We start from the raw sequence: 16,655 nt of genomic DNA, 5'->3' as shown, positions 1-16,655 counted from the left end.
TTGGTTATTTGGGACGATCCTTCTATATCGTAGTTGTCATTCCAGTTTGGTCCTGGGAGGAGGTGACTGTCACATTCACCTGCTCCTCCACCACCACCACCTTGGTTCCCTCTTGACGGGTATTTTTAATGACTGCACGACGAATGATTGTGTAGATGTGTTTGCATTTATTTTACCCACCCCTTATTATTGGGTATTTAGTCGTTTCCATGTTTTTACTGTTGCAAACGGTTCTGCCAGGAGATCTCCATGATCGGACATCTTCACCCAGATGTCTGACTTTTTCTTCTTGAGATAACGCCCTGGAGTGGAAATGCTGAATGACAGAGACACACAGTTTAGAAGTCTCAGAGACACCAACCCAGACTGCCCTTCGGAAAGGCTGACCCACTGGAGCGTTTTCCCATTGAGGATGCGGCCCTTGAGGGGGCAGAGACGGAGGGCTGTGTCCCAGGCCAGGGTCCCAAAGCACAGTCGTTACATGAGTAAAGAGAGAGAGAAGCCCCGGTGTCGACGGGAGGGGGCGGCTATTTCGGGCGAGACCCAATGGCAGTCTTCACGGCTTTGGAAACAGGAGTCTGATTGCAGAAGCCAGGGCCATCGCTCTCACCAAGCTTCCTGAAACGTCGTGAGTGTCAAGTTTAAATAGCAGAGTCTCTCAGGGAACGGCCTGCGAGCACTCAGCCAAGAAGATATTCAGGCAGGGAAAAGAAAAGAAAAGAAAAAAAGTCGCCCTAGAGCGGCTATAAACGAGAAACATTTGTCATGAAAGTCATTCCAGTGACGTGACTTTGTGGGTTTTCCCCGTGTCCGTCTGTCTCTCAGGGAAGCAAACGGAACCCGCAGGATGGCCAAGACCCGGGTTCAAATCCAGGCTTTACGTCCTCACTGTGTGACCTTGGGCGGCTCCTCAACACTCTGAGCCTCAGTTTTCACATCTGCTAATTAGAGATGAAAAAAAATAATTGCCCCGTAGGATGGTTCCAGATTAGACGACGTCACTCCCGTGTGTATAAACCCAATAAGGAGAAACGAGACGACATCGTGTTAACCCACTCATGCCCACAGTGTCTCCTGAGTGTGTCCGAGAGGCTCCCGGGGGACCCTTCTGAACCAGCCACGTCCCCTCCCCCCCTCCTCCCCACGGCTCCGTGACGCTGCCTCCTCGCCAAGGCTCCTTGAGGGTCAACACACCGGCGGTCAGAGCTGCCCTCTGCCGAGGACCCTGCATTACTGTGGCCTCAGGAGTGGGGCAGCAGTCACATTCATCCGACAGATACTTGCCGAGTTCCTCCTCCTGTGTGCCAGGCACTGTCCTTGGTACCTGCCCTTGTGGTCCTTAGCGTCTAGGAGATGAGTAAAATACTGGTCAGACAGCCCCATCAATAAATATATCATTACAATCCATGCATATGCTAATTAAGAATTTGTGAGAGAGTGTCAGGGAGAACTTACTGTGTCTGGAGGGGGGGGCAGTGGTGAGGGTTAGAAGAGTCTGGGAGGGTTTTCTTGAGCAAGGGACATCCTAGATGATAGCTCAAGGTGAGTCGGAGCAGACGGGCGAAGATGGTGAGGACAGACATTCCACGCAGAAGGAAGGTGAGTGCAAAGGCACTGAGGCAGAAAGCCACGGGGCATATCTGAGGGGTTGAAGGGAGGCCAGAGTGGCTTGTCTCCTACCTCCTAAGTGCAGGGCAGGCACTTTGCCCTCACGTTAGAACAGAGACCGAACAGAGAGCTAGCCACAGACTTTTGGTATGGACAATCTGGGACTAGTTGGAAAGAGGCAAACAGGATAATTTACAATGACTGAATCGGTCCAAATGTGCTCCAGCTCTCTCTCTCTCTCTCTCTCTCTCTCTCTCTCTCTCTCTCTCCCAACCCGCTTCTCCACGGCTGGGCCTGACCTTCCTCCTTCCCTCGCCGGAAAAACTCCAGGCATCTCTACACTGTGGGATCCAGACCCAGCTGAACTCCAGGTCAGAGAGAGAGAGAGAGGAGATGATTTTTGCATTCCTCCCTTTTAAGGTCTATTTCAGAGTCTCTCTTTCTTCCTCTAGGCTTGACCACCTCCCAGGAGGTGGCTGGTGGGAACACCCTTTCTTTGTAGAGGGCGCCCCATCCTACCCATAATATGATCTGTCCAGGCCCCCCACAGAGAGAACAACCCCACACCCCATCTTTTGGTTATTTCATAGCATGTAAAGTTGGAACTGAGGCATGGACCCCCCCCCCCCCGAAAGGTGTGCCTGTATCTCTCTCAAAGCGTTTGATGTTCAGCCTGATCATAGGTCCAAACATCCTGGGGCCTGGTCTCATTTAAACCACCGTGCCTGGCACATCACGGGCTGGTGGTGCCCTAATATCCATCATCCTCTTCTTCTGTTGCGACAGAGCCTCTGATTTCTAGCAGGGTTTATGCCGGCTGGCTTAGAGACTACATTTCCCAGCCTCCCTTGTCGCTGGGCGTAGTCAGCTCAATTCTGGTTAATGGAGAAAATGCCATCTGTACGTTTGTGTCTTCAGAGAAAAGGGGCATTCTTTTTCTCCACTTCTATATCTAGCTTGCTGGAACGTAGCAATGGACACGTGAATGAGGACAACACCAAAAGATGGCAGAGCGGCCAGACAGATGAGCCCCAGGATGTCTGACATCCCAGAACTCCTTGCTCCCCCTCCCCTGCCCCGCCCCGGGACAGCTTACTCCTAGATGGTTAAATGAGAGAAAAATAAGATCTTTAACCGCAGTGATTTGAGGGTCTCTGTTTTCGCAACCAGACTTGAGGTGTCGCTGTGTAAGACGCACCGTGAGTAGCAGGGGCTCGGTCGGTTGTCGTCATCGTCTCCAAAATTCTCCAGGGGACAGGGAGAAACTTGCCAGCCCTCGAGAAGCGTTCTTACAAGGATAACCTCTCAAGGACCCTTGACGGGGATGAAGCAATATCGGATTAAGGTAGATCGTTACGGAAAAACAACAACAGTGCACAACGCGATAATATACTTGGTCGGTCTAGGCGGACGGGCAAGACATAGTTTATGAGGTCACGGGGACTTAAATGTGAGTTTTGGCTTAAGCAGAATGGAAGTATTGATTCTCTCGGAGGAGATGAGAGCGGGGAGGGAGGAAGTTGTGGCGACTCCGGGAGCTGAGGGACCAGAAGGGGAGCAGCGTCCTTGGGCCGCGTCCGGTGTCACTGCCCAGAGAGCACCTTTCCGCTCCCCCCAGCGGCTGTGAGTTCTGAGCTGCGAAGGCGACGTTCCCCGTTGGGTCCCTGTGTGTCGGCTTGGGCAAGGAGCAAGCACGGTGAGGACGAAGGCGTTTGTGACAAGCTCCCTGCCCCTCAGAGGAGGAAAGAGGGGCAGAGTGAGGACGGGGGTTGGGTTTTCCTTGGTTTTCCCACGGAACCAAGGCCACCAAGATGGCGCTGAGTCTCAGAATGGCTGAGCCGTCACCCCAGACCGTGGCCTTCCGTCTGGGAGGGCTGTCTGTAGAGCAGACCCCCCACAGAACCCTCGCCCCCCAGACAAGTCCCCTTACCCACCACCCAGCATCCCCATCCCCAGAGACAGGTGCATGCGTTTGGATTTAGAAAGACCCAAGTTCAAAGCTGAAGAGTTATACATTTCCTACCAGGTGTGTGAACATAGAAAAGTAAATTTACCTCTCTCTCTCTCTCTCTCTCTCTCTCTCTCTCTCTCTTTGAATCTGTTTCTCCATTTGTAATATCTTCTTCATCTCACTGTTAAAAGTGCTTATCATGAACTCCAAGCTCGGTCTGGAAAAAGATGGATTGATCGGCTCGTCGAAAGTAAATGTTCAGCCTTTTCAGAGGATCTGCAGCTCAGCTTCCCAGCAAAACCCGTCATCGATCTTCCCGACGGGACAGAGTGTGGGAACGGGACCCCTGGACCTTGCAGGTGGGGTGGTTTCCAGCCCTGGCTCGACTGCCTACTTAGTAGGGGTGGGGGGTGGTCAGTACAATGGGTACAAAGAAGAAAAACTGTGGTTCCTGTCCTCAAAGTGCTTAAAATTTATAGCTCACGAGACAAACACACACACAAGATCATGTGCCAAAGCCCCGGAAATTCTTCTGCTCACATGACACAACTTGGGGTCCCTCGAGTAGCTGCCCCCACCCCCTGCCTCCCACGGAGCCCAGCAGCCTCGCTCTCTCCCCCTCACGGGACACTCGGGGTCCCTCGAGTAGCTGCCCCCACCCCCCTGCCTCCCACGGAGCCCGGCAGCCTCGCTCTCTCCCCCTCACGGGACACTCGGGGTCCCTCGAGTAGCTGCCCCCACCCCCTGCCTCCCACAGAGCCCAGCAGCCTCGCTCTCTCCCCCTCATGGGACCCTCGGGGTCCCTCGAGTAGCTGCCCCCACCCCCCTGCCTCCCACGGAGCCCAGCAGCTTTGCTCTCTCACCCTCACGGGACCCTCTTCCTCCCCGGGAACCTGCTGGCTTGGCTCGCTCACGTTCACTGGGGCCCGGACCATGTTCAGTGTTTGATGTGAATGATCTCATGAAAGCCCGACGCTTTACGAAATACAGACTGATACATGTCATCCCACCTTGCAGTCGAGGAAACTGAAGCATGGAGAAACTTACTGACCTCCCTGAGAACGCTTAGCTAGAAGGCGATGGATGTGGGATGGAGACCGAGATGCGGTCGCCCCCCCCCCCCACTGGTGAGAAGCCACACTGCCTGCTGGGCTGACACGAGTCACCTGTGGCCTTGCCCCCCCCCCCGCCTGTGCCTCACTTTGTCCCCTGAGCCCCGAAGCTGGGGGGGTGTCAGGGTCCCCTCGAGGCCAGCAGGATCCCCATGTCCGTCAGCTTCTGCACGTGGGTCACCTCAGCACCGTCGACCTGCAGGGCAGCCTGGGTTCCTTTCGCTCGGCTGAATGTTATTTCCAAACGACAACAGAAGTCTGCCCACTTGACTGATCGTTCTCCCTCTCTCTGCAGGGAGGCTGGAGGCAGCCGAGAGAGAGAGAGAGAGAGAGAGAGAGAGAGAGAGAGATGGAGGGGGGGAGGGGGAGAGAGAGAGAGAGACAGAGAGAGAAAGAGACAGAGAGACAGAGAGAGAGAGAGACAGAGAAAGAGACAGAGAAAGACAGAGAGAAAGAGAGACAGAGAGAGAGAGACAGAGACAGAGACAGAGAGAGAGAGAGAGAGAGAGAGGTGATTGACTCGAAGCTCGGAGACCGCTGCATTCAGCCGGTACTTCTCCCCCTCTTTCTAATCGGCTTTGTTCAGTCGGAACACCAGAGCTTGACTTTTGAAGCCAGAATTACACCCTAAGAGCAAGTTGGATTTTATGTTCCAGGAGCTCCTTTCAGGAGAACTGCACTGACTGGTCGGTTCTCTTTCTCGGGGGTCGGAGGGGGACGGGGCTGAGAGGGTCCAGCCCCTGCGGTTTTCACCTGGAGGTCAGTCCCCTCACCGGGCGGAGCCTTTGGACCTGACGCAGCTGATGGAAGCCTCACGGAACCGCCAAGGTGCACGGGAAACGTTTACGCCGCCGTCGAGACTCCACCTCGGGAGAGGGATGCGGAAAGGAAACACACATCCCTCCTTCCTTTCCCTCTCGTTCTCCCTGGTCCTCTCCGAAGGTCTCCAGACCTAAAGACACAAACCGTGGGCCACTAGGCAGCGCCGTCCTGTGTCTGCCAACCCACCCCGCAAATATCTGTCGAGCGCCTGCTGGGTGCCAGGGACCGGCTTGGGGGCTGGGGAGACCGTGGGGAATCAGACACCTTGGTTTTTATGGAATGGGTATTTCAGCGGGACCCACAGGCAGACACAGGCAAACGTCATGTAAGGAACAGGGAAGGGCTGCAGAGAGATGGCGACTGACCCTTGGGATGAGGCCAGGGAGAGTCTGAGAAGTGTGTGGTCCAGCGTCCAGCCACCTGAATGAAGCCAGAGAGCCGTGTGGCAGTGCGGGGGGGGGGGGGAAGGGGGGTAGGGAGCAGGTTGGTCGAAGGAACGGACGGCTGCAGAGCTTTGGGGGTGAGGACTTGCTCCTGGTACCCCAGAGCCAACAGCAAGGAAGCCAGCGTGATGGGGAAGGGGGGGCACCGAGAAGGGGGAGGTGGGGTCCAGAGCACACAAGCCTCCTGCTGCAGCAGGGACATGGGGGCTGTTTTAAGAACAATGGAAAACTAGCAAAAGGGTCAGAGCAGGACAGGACCAGTCTGATGGCTACCTCAGAGGACCCCTCTGGTCCGCACAGGCTGGAAGGGCTGTGGCCGGCAGGTGGAGGCTGTGGGGGGGCGTCCAGGTGGAGGAGGACGGCTGCTCACGCTCCACTGGTGCGGTGGACGAGGCATGGGGCGTCCAGAAGCGAGTCTGTGCTGGAGACGGCGGACCTGGCCCGACTTGCAGATAAAGAGCCCAGAAGCTAAAGAGAGCGAGTAATGGGGCAGAGGAGCCAGAGCTGCACTGGAAACAGCAACAGTGAACGTTCATGGTGCGTGTACCCTGCTAAACCCGTCTGACTCCTCACTGTAGCCCAGGGGTCGGGACCTTTCTGGCTGAGAGAGCTCTGAATGCCACATGTTTTAAAAGGTAATTCCGTGAGAGCCATACAATGACCCGTGTACCTGACGCATTATCCAATAAAAATCTGGTGTTGTCCCGGAGGACAGCTGTGATTGGCTCCAGCCACCCGCAACCATGAACAGGAGTGGTAGGAAATGAATGGATTGTAATACATGAAGATGTTTTATATTTTTAACGTTATTATTATTTTTATTAAAGATTTGTCTGCGAGCCAGAGGCAGCCATCAAAAGAGCCACATCTGACTCGCGAGCCATAGGTTCCCGACCCCTGCTGTAGCCCCTCCTAGGTAGATGTCATTGTCACGGTGGGAAGTTAGGGAGGGGAAAATGACAGATGGTAAAATTGAGCTCCCCCCCCCCAAGAAGAGATTAAGCAATTTTCTCAAGGTCAAGCCTCTAGTAAGCAGTAGAGCTGGGATTTGAACCCAGACAACCGACCCAGTTCACACCCTACTTTCTTCACCACTCTTCACACTGGGCTAAGTGCACTGAGCGCTAGAAGCATGCATGAGATGTGTGGAGGCAGACTTGGGAGGAGGAAAGCCCCGAGGGCTTCCTGGAGGGGGAGAACTTGGACTGTGACTTGAAGGCAGAATTTGAAGTTCTCCAGGGAGCAAGGTACAGATTCCACTCTGGGTAGAGCACAGGCACCGTCACTGGGGCAAGACCAAGCTTGACATGAACCTGAAACAGCACAATTCCACAAGACTGGAGCGTAAGGGGTCTGAAAAATAAGTTTAGAGAGAGTGGCTCCTGAAGGCCCCATGAGCCCGGTCAAGATGTTTGGAATGTCTGAGAGGCCACCAGTGACTACAGGGCACAGGAAAATTGTGACAGGTGTGACACAGGCAAGCACTTTTGTTTACATGGTTACAGATGTATTATTATCTCTTTCTATTAATGTGAATTAGAAAAAATACATGATTCATCTGTCCCACCTGTGATTTCATACCTATGGCTTCAGATGGGAGAGAACTTTTTAAAAACAGGTTTTTTGGAAAGAAAGATGTTCCATCATTTGTAGTCGCATCAGAAGATTATTAGTGCTGTAACATTTGCAATATCAAAAGATTAGGAACCCCTTAAGCGTCCATCAACTGGTTGGCAGATGGGGCAAGTGGCTAGAAAGTGGCCTTTGAAGGTGAGGAAGCGCTTCATGTTCTGAGATAGAACAAGCTTTAAGGTCCATTGCTAAGTTCTAAAGTCAAGCGGCAGAACATGGTCAAATATGCTCCCATTTGTGTTTAAATAGGGTGTGTGTGTGTGTGTCTGTGTCTGTGTGTGTGTGTGTGTGTGGGGGGGTGTTTGCTTATATATGAGTAGACTTTTTCTGGAAAGACACACAAAGGAGTGACAGTTGCTGCCTTAGTCTGCTCATGTTGCTGTAAAAAAAAAAAAAAAACAACCAAAAAACCCAAAAAACAAAACAACTCCATGGACCACTCGGCTAATAAACAACACACGGTTCTGGAGGCTGGACGTCTGAGGTCAGAGCAGCAGCCTGGCCACCTGCTGGCGAGGGCCCTCGTTCTGGTTCATAAACGGGGCTTTCTCTCTGTGTCCTCGCAGGGTGGGAGGAAGGGGGGAGCCCTCTGGGGTCTTTCTTATCGAGGCCCTAATCCTATTCATCAGGACTCCACCCTCGTGACCCAACTACCTCCCAACACTGTTCACAAGGGGGTGAGGGTCCCGGCATGTGAATTTGGGGAGGTGGGGGGGAGCTGCCCGCATTTAGGCCACTGCAGTGGTGTTGTCTCTGGGAGGGGGCCTCTTGGGTAAGGAGGGTGGGAGTTGCTGCTGGACACCTGGCATCGCTTCTGCATTTTGAACCACGTCAATGCCTTCAGAATGAAGCTCAACGGTTTGACAGTCCTGCGTGTGGGCCCTAAATAGGTGCAGATCACCATGGCGGCGGTGGGAGGGGCACAAGTCCAGTGTCTGAGCCCCACGGAATAGACAGGGGGCCCGGGAGGAGCAGCACAGGTGAGGGGAGTTTCATACGGGTGTCTGAGCCCCACGGAGCAGACAGGGGGCCCAGGAGCAGCACAGGTGAGGGGAGTTTCATACGGGTGTCTGAGCCCCACGGAGCAGACAGGGGGGGAGGAGCAGCACAGGAGAGGGGAGTTTCATACAGGTCTTACTAAAGTCCTGGATTGTCCTCGGCACGTGGCCCCCTTTCTCTCCCTCCACCCTTTTCACATCTGTGTTAACTTTATTTTCAGAGCATCCGGTGGGATGGGACCTCATCTCCACCCCCACGAACATGAGACTGTGGGTCAGGATACGCGTTTGGGACCCAAAGCCTGAACAGCCCCGCAGTGCCCACGGTCTGAGGTGGCCAGCCCCCGGACTCAGGTGCCCAGATGGTCTGAGGTGGCCGGCCCCTGGACTCAGGAGCCCACGGTCTGAGGTGGCCGGCCCCCGGACTCAGGTGCCCACGGTCTGAGGTAACCGGCCCCTGGACTCGGGTGCCCAGATGGTCTGAGGTGGCCGGCTCCCGGACTTGGGTGGCCGGCCCCCGGACTCAAGTGCCCAGATGGTCTGAGGTGGCCGGCTCCCGGACTCGGGTTCCCAGATGGTCTGAGGTGGCTGGCTCCTGGACTCAAGTGCCCAGATGGTCTGAGGTGGCCGGCCCTCGGACTCGGGTTCCCAGATGGTCTGAGGTGGCCGGCTCCCGGACTCGGGTTCCCAGATGGTCTGAGGTGGCCGGCTCCCGGACTCGGGTTCCCAGATGGTCTGAGGTGGCCGGCTCCCGGACTCGGGTTCCCAGATGGTCTGAGGTGGCCGGCTCCCGGACTCGGGTGCCCAGATGGTCTGAGGTGACCGGCTCCTGGACTCAGGTGCCCATGGTCTGAGGTGGCCAGCTCCCGGACTCGGGTGCCCATGGTCTGAGGTGGCCAGCTCCCGGACTCGGGTTCCCAGATGGTCTGAGGTGGCTGGCTCCTGGACTCAAGTGCCCAGATGGTCTGAGGTGGCCGGCTCCCGGACTCGGGTTCCCAGATAGTCTGAGGTGGCCGGCTCCTGGACTCAAGTGCCCAGATGGTCTGAGGTGGCCGGCCCCTGGACTCAAGTGCTCAGATGGTCTGAGGTGGCCGGCCCCCGGACTCGGGTTCCCAGATGGTCTGAGGTGGCCGGCTCCTGGACTCAAGTGCCCAGATGGTCTGAGGTGGCCAGCCCCTGGACTCGGGTTCCCAGATGGTCTGAGGTGGCTGGCTCCTGGACTCAAGTGCCCAGATGGTCTGAGGTGGCCGGCCCTCGGACTCGGGTTCCCAGATGGTCTGAGGTGGCCGGCTCCCGGACTCGGGTTCCCAGATGGTCTGAGGTGGCCGGCTCCCGGACTCGGGTGCCCAGATGGTCTGAGGTGACCGGCTCCTGGACTCAGGTGCCCATGGTCTGAGGTGGCTGGCTCCTGGACTCAGGTGCCCAGATGGTCTGAGGTGGCCAGCTCCTGGACTCAGGTGCCCATGGTCTGAGGTGGCCAGCTCCCGGACTCGGGTGCCCATGGTCTGAGGTGGCCAGCTCCCGGACTCAGGTGCCCAGATGGTCTGAGGTGGCCGGCCCCCTGGACTCGGGTGCCCATGGTCTGAGGTGGCCGGCTCCCGGACTCGGGTGCCCATGGTCTGAGGTGGCCAGCTCCCGGACTCAGGTGCCCAGATGGTCTGAGGTGGCCGGCCCCTGGACTCGGGTGCCCATGGTCTGAGGTGGCCAGCTCCTGGACTCGGGTGCCCAGATGGTCTGAGGTGGCCGGCTCCTGGACTCGGGTGCCCAGATGGTCTGAGGTGGCCGGCTCCTGGACTCAGGTGCCCAGATGGTCTGAGGTGGCCGGCTCCCGGACTCGGGTGCCCATGGTCTGAGGTGGCCGGCTCCCAGACTCGGGTGCCCAGATGGTCTGAGGTGGCCGGCTCCTGGACTCGGGTGCCCAGATGGTCTGAGGTGGCCGGCTCCTGGACTCGGGTGCCCAGATGGTCTGAGGTGGCCAGCCCCTGGACTCGGGTGCAGGCTCAGCCCTGCCTCTTTGTTCCTGGATGAGCCTCCTCAACCATCTCTTTCCCAGCGTCTTCTCCCATAGAACTGAGAAGACAACCCTCCCACCAGCCCAGGGTTATTGGGAGGAGGGAATGAGACAGCACACGAGTAGCACTGAGCACAGTTCATGGGAGGCGTGCAGGGTGCAACAGATCTCAGCTCTTGTCGGCCGTGGCCAGTCTAAAATAGCTCCTCTAGATCAAGATACATTTCCACATTTACCTAAGGTTCCACGGGGCATGTAGGAGACCTGTTATCCTCGACAATTTTACAGGTTTGTTACCATGTCCCATTTCCTGACATCCTCCTGAAAACAAAGCAAGAAACATACAAACAATATATATATATATATATATATATATATATATATATATATATATATGCAATGCTGGTACCATTCATGGAACACGGAGTTATTTCAGGAGCTCCGTGAACAGCTGGAGAGTCAGAGGTGACATATCCCCTCCCACATCTCCTTGGGTCTTTCTGACATGTCAAGGAGGACGTCTCAGAGAGGGCTGGGATACTTTTACACCCTTCTAATGTCACTGGGCTGGGCCAGAGCCGGTCTGACTCAGGCCCGCCGGTAGTGCGTGGGTTCCTTGTCTCCGTGCGGGTAAAGATTTCACAGCGTGAGTCCAGGTGGTTTTGAGAGTTCATTTAATAAAGTGAAGCCGAGGAAAAGCTTAGGATAGAAGAGCAATCAGAGGGAGCTTAGGCAAGACTGCTTTCCTCTCTAGGAATGTCATGAGAAAGAAAAGTGAGCCACGCAGGATGGCGTGGACTCACTGAGAAGTCGAAAAGCACCGTGGCAGAGGTGAGTCGAAGAGGGGCTGCTGTTAGCTCGCTGAAAAGTCAGACAAAATGGGACCTTGGAGACAGGGTCAGGGGGTCTGCACAGGAGGAGTTGCCGCTGCCCACTGCTCCCCCCTTTTTGCAAGTCTCGCTGGAAGCACTTTCTCTTAAAGCTTAAGAGAAAGACAGCAGAGGTATACACCCAAGAAATGGGGAGAGAGGCAAAGGCAGGTTCCGGAGGGAGACCTAGACGGCGTCCTTCAACTCGAGGGGTTTCATCTGTCTTCTTTTTAATTAAAAAGAAAATTTTATATATTGATGTTTTAGAAAGAGAGGAAGGGAGAGGGAGAGAGAAACGGCCATTTGTTGTTCCACTTATTTACGCACTCGTTGAAGATTCTTGTCTGGGTCCTGACTGGGGATTGAACCTGCGACCTTGGTGTATGAGGACAAGGTTCTAACCAGCTGAGCTCCCATCCAGGGCCTTTTCTGTTTTCTAAAGGCAGGAATTATAGGGGGGGGGGTCTCAGGGGAGAACCTCAGTGGAATATTCATTCGCTTTCCAGGTGTGTTCTTTCAAGGTTGCGGTCTCACATCTGACAAGCTCAACTTGTGTAACAAAGTTGGAGTCACAAGTATAACTTTTTATTTACCCGTTTGTTTGTTTGTTTGTTTTTATGACATAGTTACCTTTCCTTTGTGGCATATGGATGGCTTTACTTATTTCCGGTTCTGCTACAATGGCATTGGATAAAAGTTCCCTTTATTTAAAAATACATTTATGTAAATAAACATAGAGCAATATGACTAAGTGAACTCGTGCTGCTATTAGCTAAATATGGAAAGCATTGTAAGGGTGGGACTCAAGTGACGGAAAGAGAGAGTGACTAGTGATTCTAAAAGGTTCTGGAAGAAAGAGACATGGGCATTCAGAGGCTGGCCGGAGTGCTCTGTGTGGGTCAGAAAATGTTTCTCTGGAGAGAGCTGGTCTTAGAGTTTAAATAGATATAGAAGAAAGAATGTTTCAGGCAGGGAAACCAGAGATACGGCCCACTGCTTCCAGATCTCCCTGGAGCAGGCTCTCATGCTTGTCTCCAGGGCTTGGGTCCAATGTCACCTCCTCCGAGAAGCCTTCCTGACCTCACTCTAGGTCTGGTCCCCTGTCTAGGATGATCTTAGACTTCCCTCTGCCTTTTGTGCTCAAAACGCTTATCACGGTGGGTGTGTAATTATGCATCTTTTTATGTCACGATCAGATTCATGTCCGAGCCAGCCGACACCTCCCATTAGGCTGTAAGCTTTTCCAGGGCACAGACTCGGCCTACTGATCGTTACTGGAACATCCTGGGTGTCAAGTAGACGGTTTGGCACAAGGTAAGGACTAGTCATTCATCGAATCAAACCACCAAAGAGGGAGGAAAAAAACCCCACCTGTCCCCTGGGGTCTTAGGCTGCCGATGGGAGCTCCTGAATGCCACTGTAAAACGTCTTAGAGGGTTTTCTTTTATCTCAGCAGCACGTAAGCAGGTGGCACTCCGGGCCGGAATATGTCTGTTTGCTTTCATCTAATAGCCATGTTTTCAATTACTCACTGATGAAATAATTTTAACCTTCCTCCCCCCTACAACATCTTCTGGTAAATTGATTTTCCAGGAAGACACAGCACCTCCATTCTTTGCTGCCCCCCTCCGCCCGCCCCTGACACGCCCCATTTTAAGAAGCATGCCCTCAGAGGCTCTTAAGTTTTTCAGCAGATTTTATGGCTGTGGTGCCCACACAGCCAGGTATCCCTTGATTCTCTGGGTCTCTTCTCTCATTTCTCTTTGTTTTCCCAATTTCACCCAAGCTTTTGTCTGCTCTCACTCATTTTTTAAAAATCTTTTTCCTCTGAGGCATAATCTCAAAAAAACACTGGCTCTTAGGGCCGAATCCTCTAGTTCAGGGGCCCTCAGACTTGGAGGCACATCAGAGTCCCTTTAGGGGGTGGCAGTGCTGGTAAAATCGCTGGACCCCCACCTCCCCAAGTTTCTGATTCAGAAGGTTTCTGTGGGGCCCAAGAGTTTGCATTCCTAATGAATCCTGGCTCCGGGACCACATTTGAAAACTGGTGTGGTCATTTCAACCCTAGTTCACTTCCAAACACCTGGGGTGGGGGGCGGGGGCTTCAAAGAGTCCAGATGTGCTGGCCGAGCCCAGACCAACAGAATCAGACCCTCCAGGAGGGAGGCTGAGCCACTGTGGTGCTGTTCATGGTTCCTCTGGGAAGGCTGATGCTCTGCAGCCCAGAGAGGGTGCGATTTGCCCAAAGTCACACAGCAAGGCGCGGCAAAGACAAACTACAGTCGGGGATGCCCGGCTTTCCCAACAGTGCTTTCCCAACACTTTATATCTGTTGCTGACACTGCTAGGCCCTCTTAGATTTCACCCGCCCTCTACAGGTGGGGAAACTGAGGCTCAGAGAGGCAGAGTCCTTTATCGGAGACAGCAAAGGTGGCCTGGGAGCCCACCTTTGTAGCCTTCCAGGGCTACAGCGTGGGGAGGGCACAGGGTTGGAAAGCAGATGCACCCGGACTTGAATTCTGGTTCCAGCACTTGGTAGAACTTGGAGACCCGGTGAGCCTGGGAAGCACCAACCCCCTCGTCTATAGACGAGGGCGAGTGATAGCCCACCCCGAGCGATGGAAGTGTTCTGCTCCCGAGGGGCCCCGTGTCCACCCGTCCTGTCTCAAAGCTGGGGCCCCCCTGGACGGGAGACTCACTCAACCACTACACTCCCTTGAACACTTTGGGGTCAGAGACACCTGAGTTTGAATCCCAGACTGGTGACTGACCTTCGGTGTGACCTGGGCAGCATACTTCACTTCTCTGAGACTCAGTTTCTTCAACTGACAAATGGGACGAGCAGGCCCCCCGGAGTCCTGGCAGGGGTCAGACGGGGACAGTGAAGTGCCCGGCACTGAGCGGGCGCTCGAGACTTGTTCCTCTGTTGCCATGCTCATGAAAACCTCTATCAGGACTGGTGGTCAGATTCACTTCGGTAGGACTGATGATAATCTAAAATGGTTATATAATAATGTCTACTTAAAAAAATTGTTCTGTGTGTGTGACAGAGACAGAGAGAGAAACAGATAGGGACAGACAGACAGGAAGGGAGAGAGATGAGAAGCATCAATTCTTTGTTGCGGCTCCTTAGTTGTGCATTGATTGCTTTCTCATATGTGCCTTGATGTGGGCTACAGCAGACCGAGTGACCCCTCGCTCAAGCCAGTGACCTTAGGCTCAAGCTGGTGAGCGTTGCTCAGGCCAGATGAGCCCACGCTCAAGCTGGCGACCTCAGGGTTCGAACCTGGGTCCTCCGTGTCCTAGTACAACGCTCTATCCACTATGCCACTAAAAATATTTTTATTTCTATCATCTCATTTAATGCCTAAAATAATACCTCCATATTAATATTCCCCCAAACCCTTTCCTTCCTTCCTTCTTTCCTTCCTTCCTTCCTTCCTTCCTTCCTTCCTTCCTTCCTTCCTTCCTTCCTTCCTTCCTCTCTCTCTCTTTCTCTCTCTCTCTCTCTTTCTTTCTTTCTTTCCTTTCATTTTTTAATTAAGTGAGAGGTGGAGAGAGGCAGAGACAGACTCCCACATGTGACTGGACCAGGATCCACCCGGCATGCCCACTAGGGGGCGATACTCTGCCCATCTGGGCCGCTGCTCCGTTGTTCAGCAACTGAGCTATTTTAGCACCTGAGGCTGAGGCCATGGAGCTATCCTCAGCACCCGGGGGCCAACTTGCTCAAACAGTTTGAACCATGGCTGCAGGAGGAGAGAGAGAAAAGAGCGATAGAGAGAGAGAGTAAGGGGAAGGGATGGAGAAGCAGCCGGTCACATCTCCTGTGTGCCCTGATCAGGAACTGAGCCTAGAACTTCCACATGCTGGACTGCCACTCTACCACTGAGCCAACTGGCCAGGGCCCCCAAACCTACTTTCAAAGAGGGAAAGGAACTCTCAGAGAAGTCGTGAACCTCGCCAGGATCAAAGAGCCCATCTGTGGAGGGCTCAGCATTCCTGATGTCGGGGGGTTCAGAGCCTCTGCCCTGTGGCCTGGGGATGTGCTCCCACACTGTTCTGCCCTGGGGAGTTTGCATTCATACAAGAAACTCAAAGAAGGGGGCCCCCTACTGGCAGGGGTGATCTTCTGGGTTGGGCAGTAAGGAGACTTGGATTGGGGCAGGAAGGGGTTCCCCAGGGGTTCTGCAGTCACACCGGAAGGGTGACCCCGCTGAATAACGCTACCCAGAAAAAGAAAGAGTCATTGCTCTTAGAGCTGGCAGGAATCTCAGAGAAAACTGGTACTCAGCTGCCACTCTCAATGATGAGGAGGAGGCCTTGGGTCCCCTTTGCAGGTCTGCCCCCCCCGGACGGAAAGCAGAGGGCCCCACGTGGCTTCTGTGCTGCTGAGCCCTGGTGACAGCAGCCTAGGGGGTCCCCCCACACTCGGGGACCCTGTTCTCCCGTCACCCCATCGTGGGAGGAGCTGTGAGGGAGTCCGGGGCCAGCGCTCTCTGGGCGGGGTGAGTCGTCCTCAGCAGGGGGGGGGCTTTGGGGGGCCCCTGTCGTCCCTCAGGGGCCCTGGGAAGTGAGGAAGGGTCTCCTCCCACCCCGACACCCGCATGGCCCCCACTTCAGGCGGGAGAGAGGGAGGCAGGGCGCTGCCAGTGACCAAGGGCTCCATCCATCGCCAAGCATTGATCTGTCTTTCTGTGTTGTCATGGCAACAGCTCTTCTACTCTGAGAGGGAGAGAGAGAGAAAGATCACCTCTCTTTCAAGCAGAACCTTCAACCCCCTCTCTTCCCCGCCTGGCCCCTCCCTCTTTTCAGCTCCCTGTCTTCCTGCTTCTGGGGGTCCTAGTCATCTCTCCACCTGCTCCTGACAACTTTCCTGGGCTGCCACCCTCCCCCCGCCCAGCCTCCTCCATCCTGACCTTCCATCCTTCCCCCTCCATCCTTCCCCCTCCATCCTTCCCCCTCCATCCTTCCCCCTCCATACTTCCCCCTCCATCCTGACCCTCCATCCTGACCCCCATCCTTCCCCCTCCATCCTTCCCCCTCCATCCTTCCCCCTCCATCCTGACCCTCCATCCTTCCCCCTCCATCCTGACCCCCATCCTTCCCCCTCCATCCTTCCCCCTCCATCCTGACCCCCCATCCTTCCCCCTCCATCCTGACCCCCCATCCTTCCCCCTCCATACTTCCCTCTCCATCCTTCCCCCTC

Source organism: Saccopteryx bilineata, chromosome 4 (assembly GCF_036850765.1).
Source record: "Saccopteryx bilineata isolate mSacBil1 chromosome 4, mSacBil1_pri_phased_curated, whole genome shotgun sequence".
Taxonomy (NCBI): domain Eukaryota; kingdom Metazoa; phylum Chordata; class Mammalia; order Chiroptera; family Emballonuridae; genus Saccopteryx; species Saccopteryx bilineata.
Note: the sequence above shows the minus strand (reverse complement) of the source record.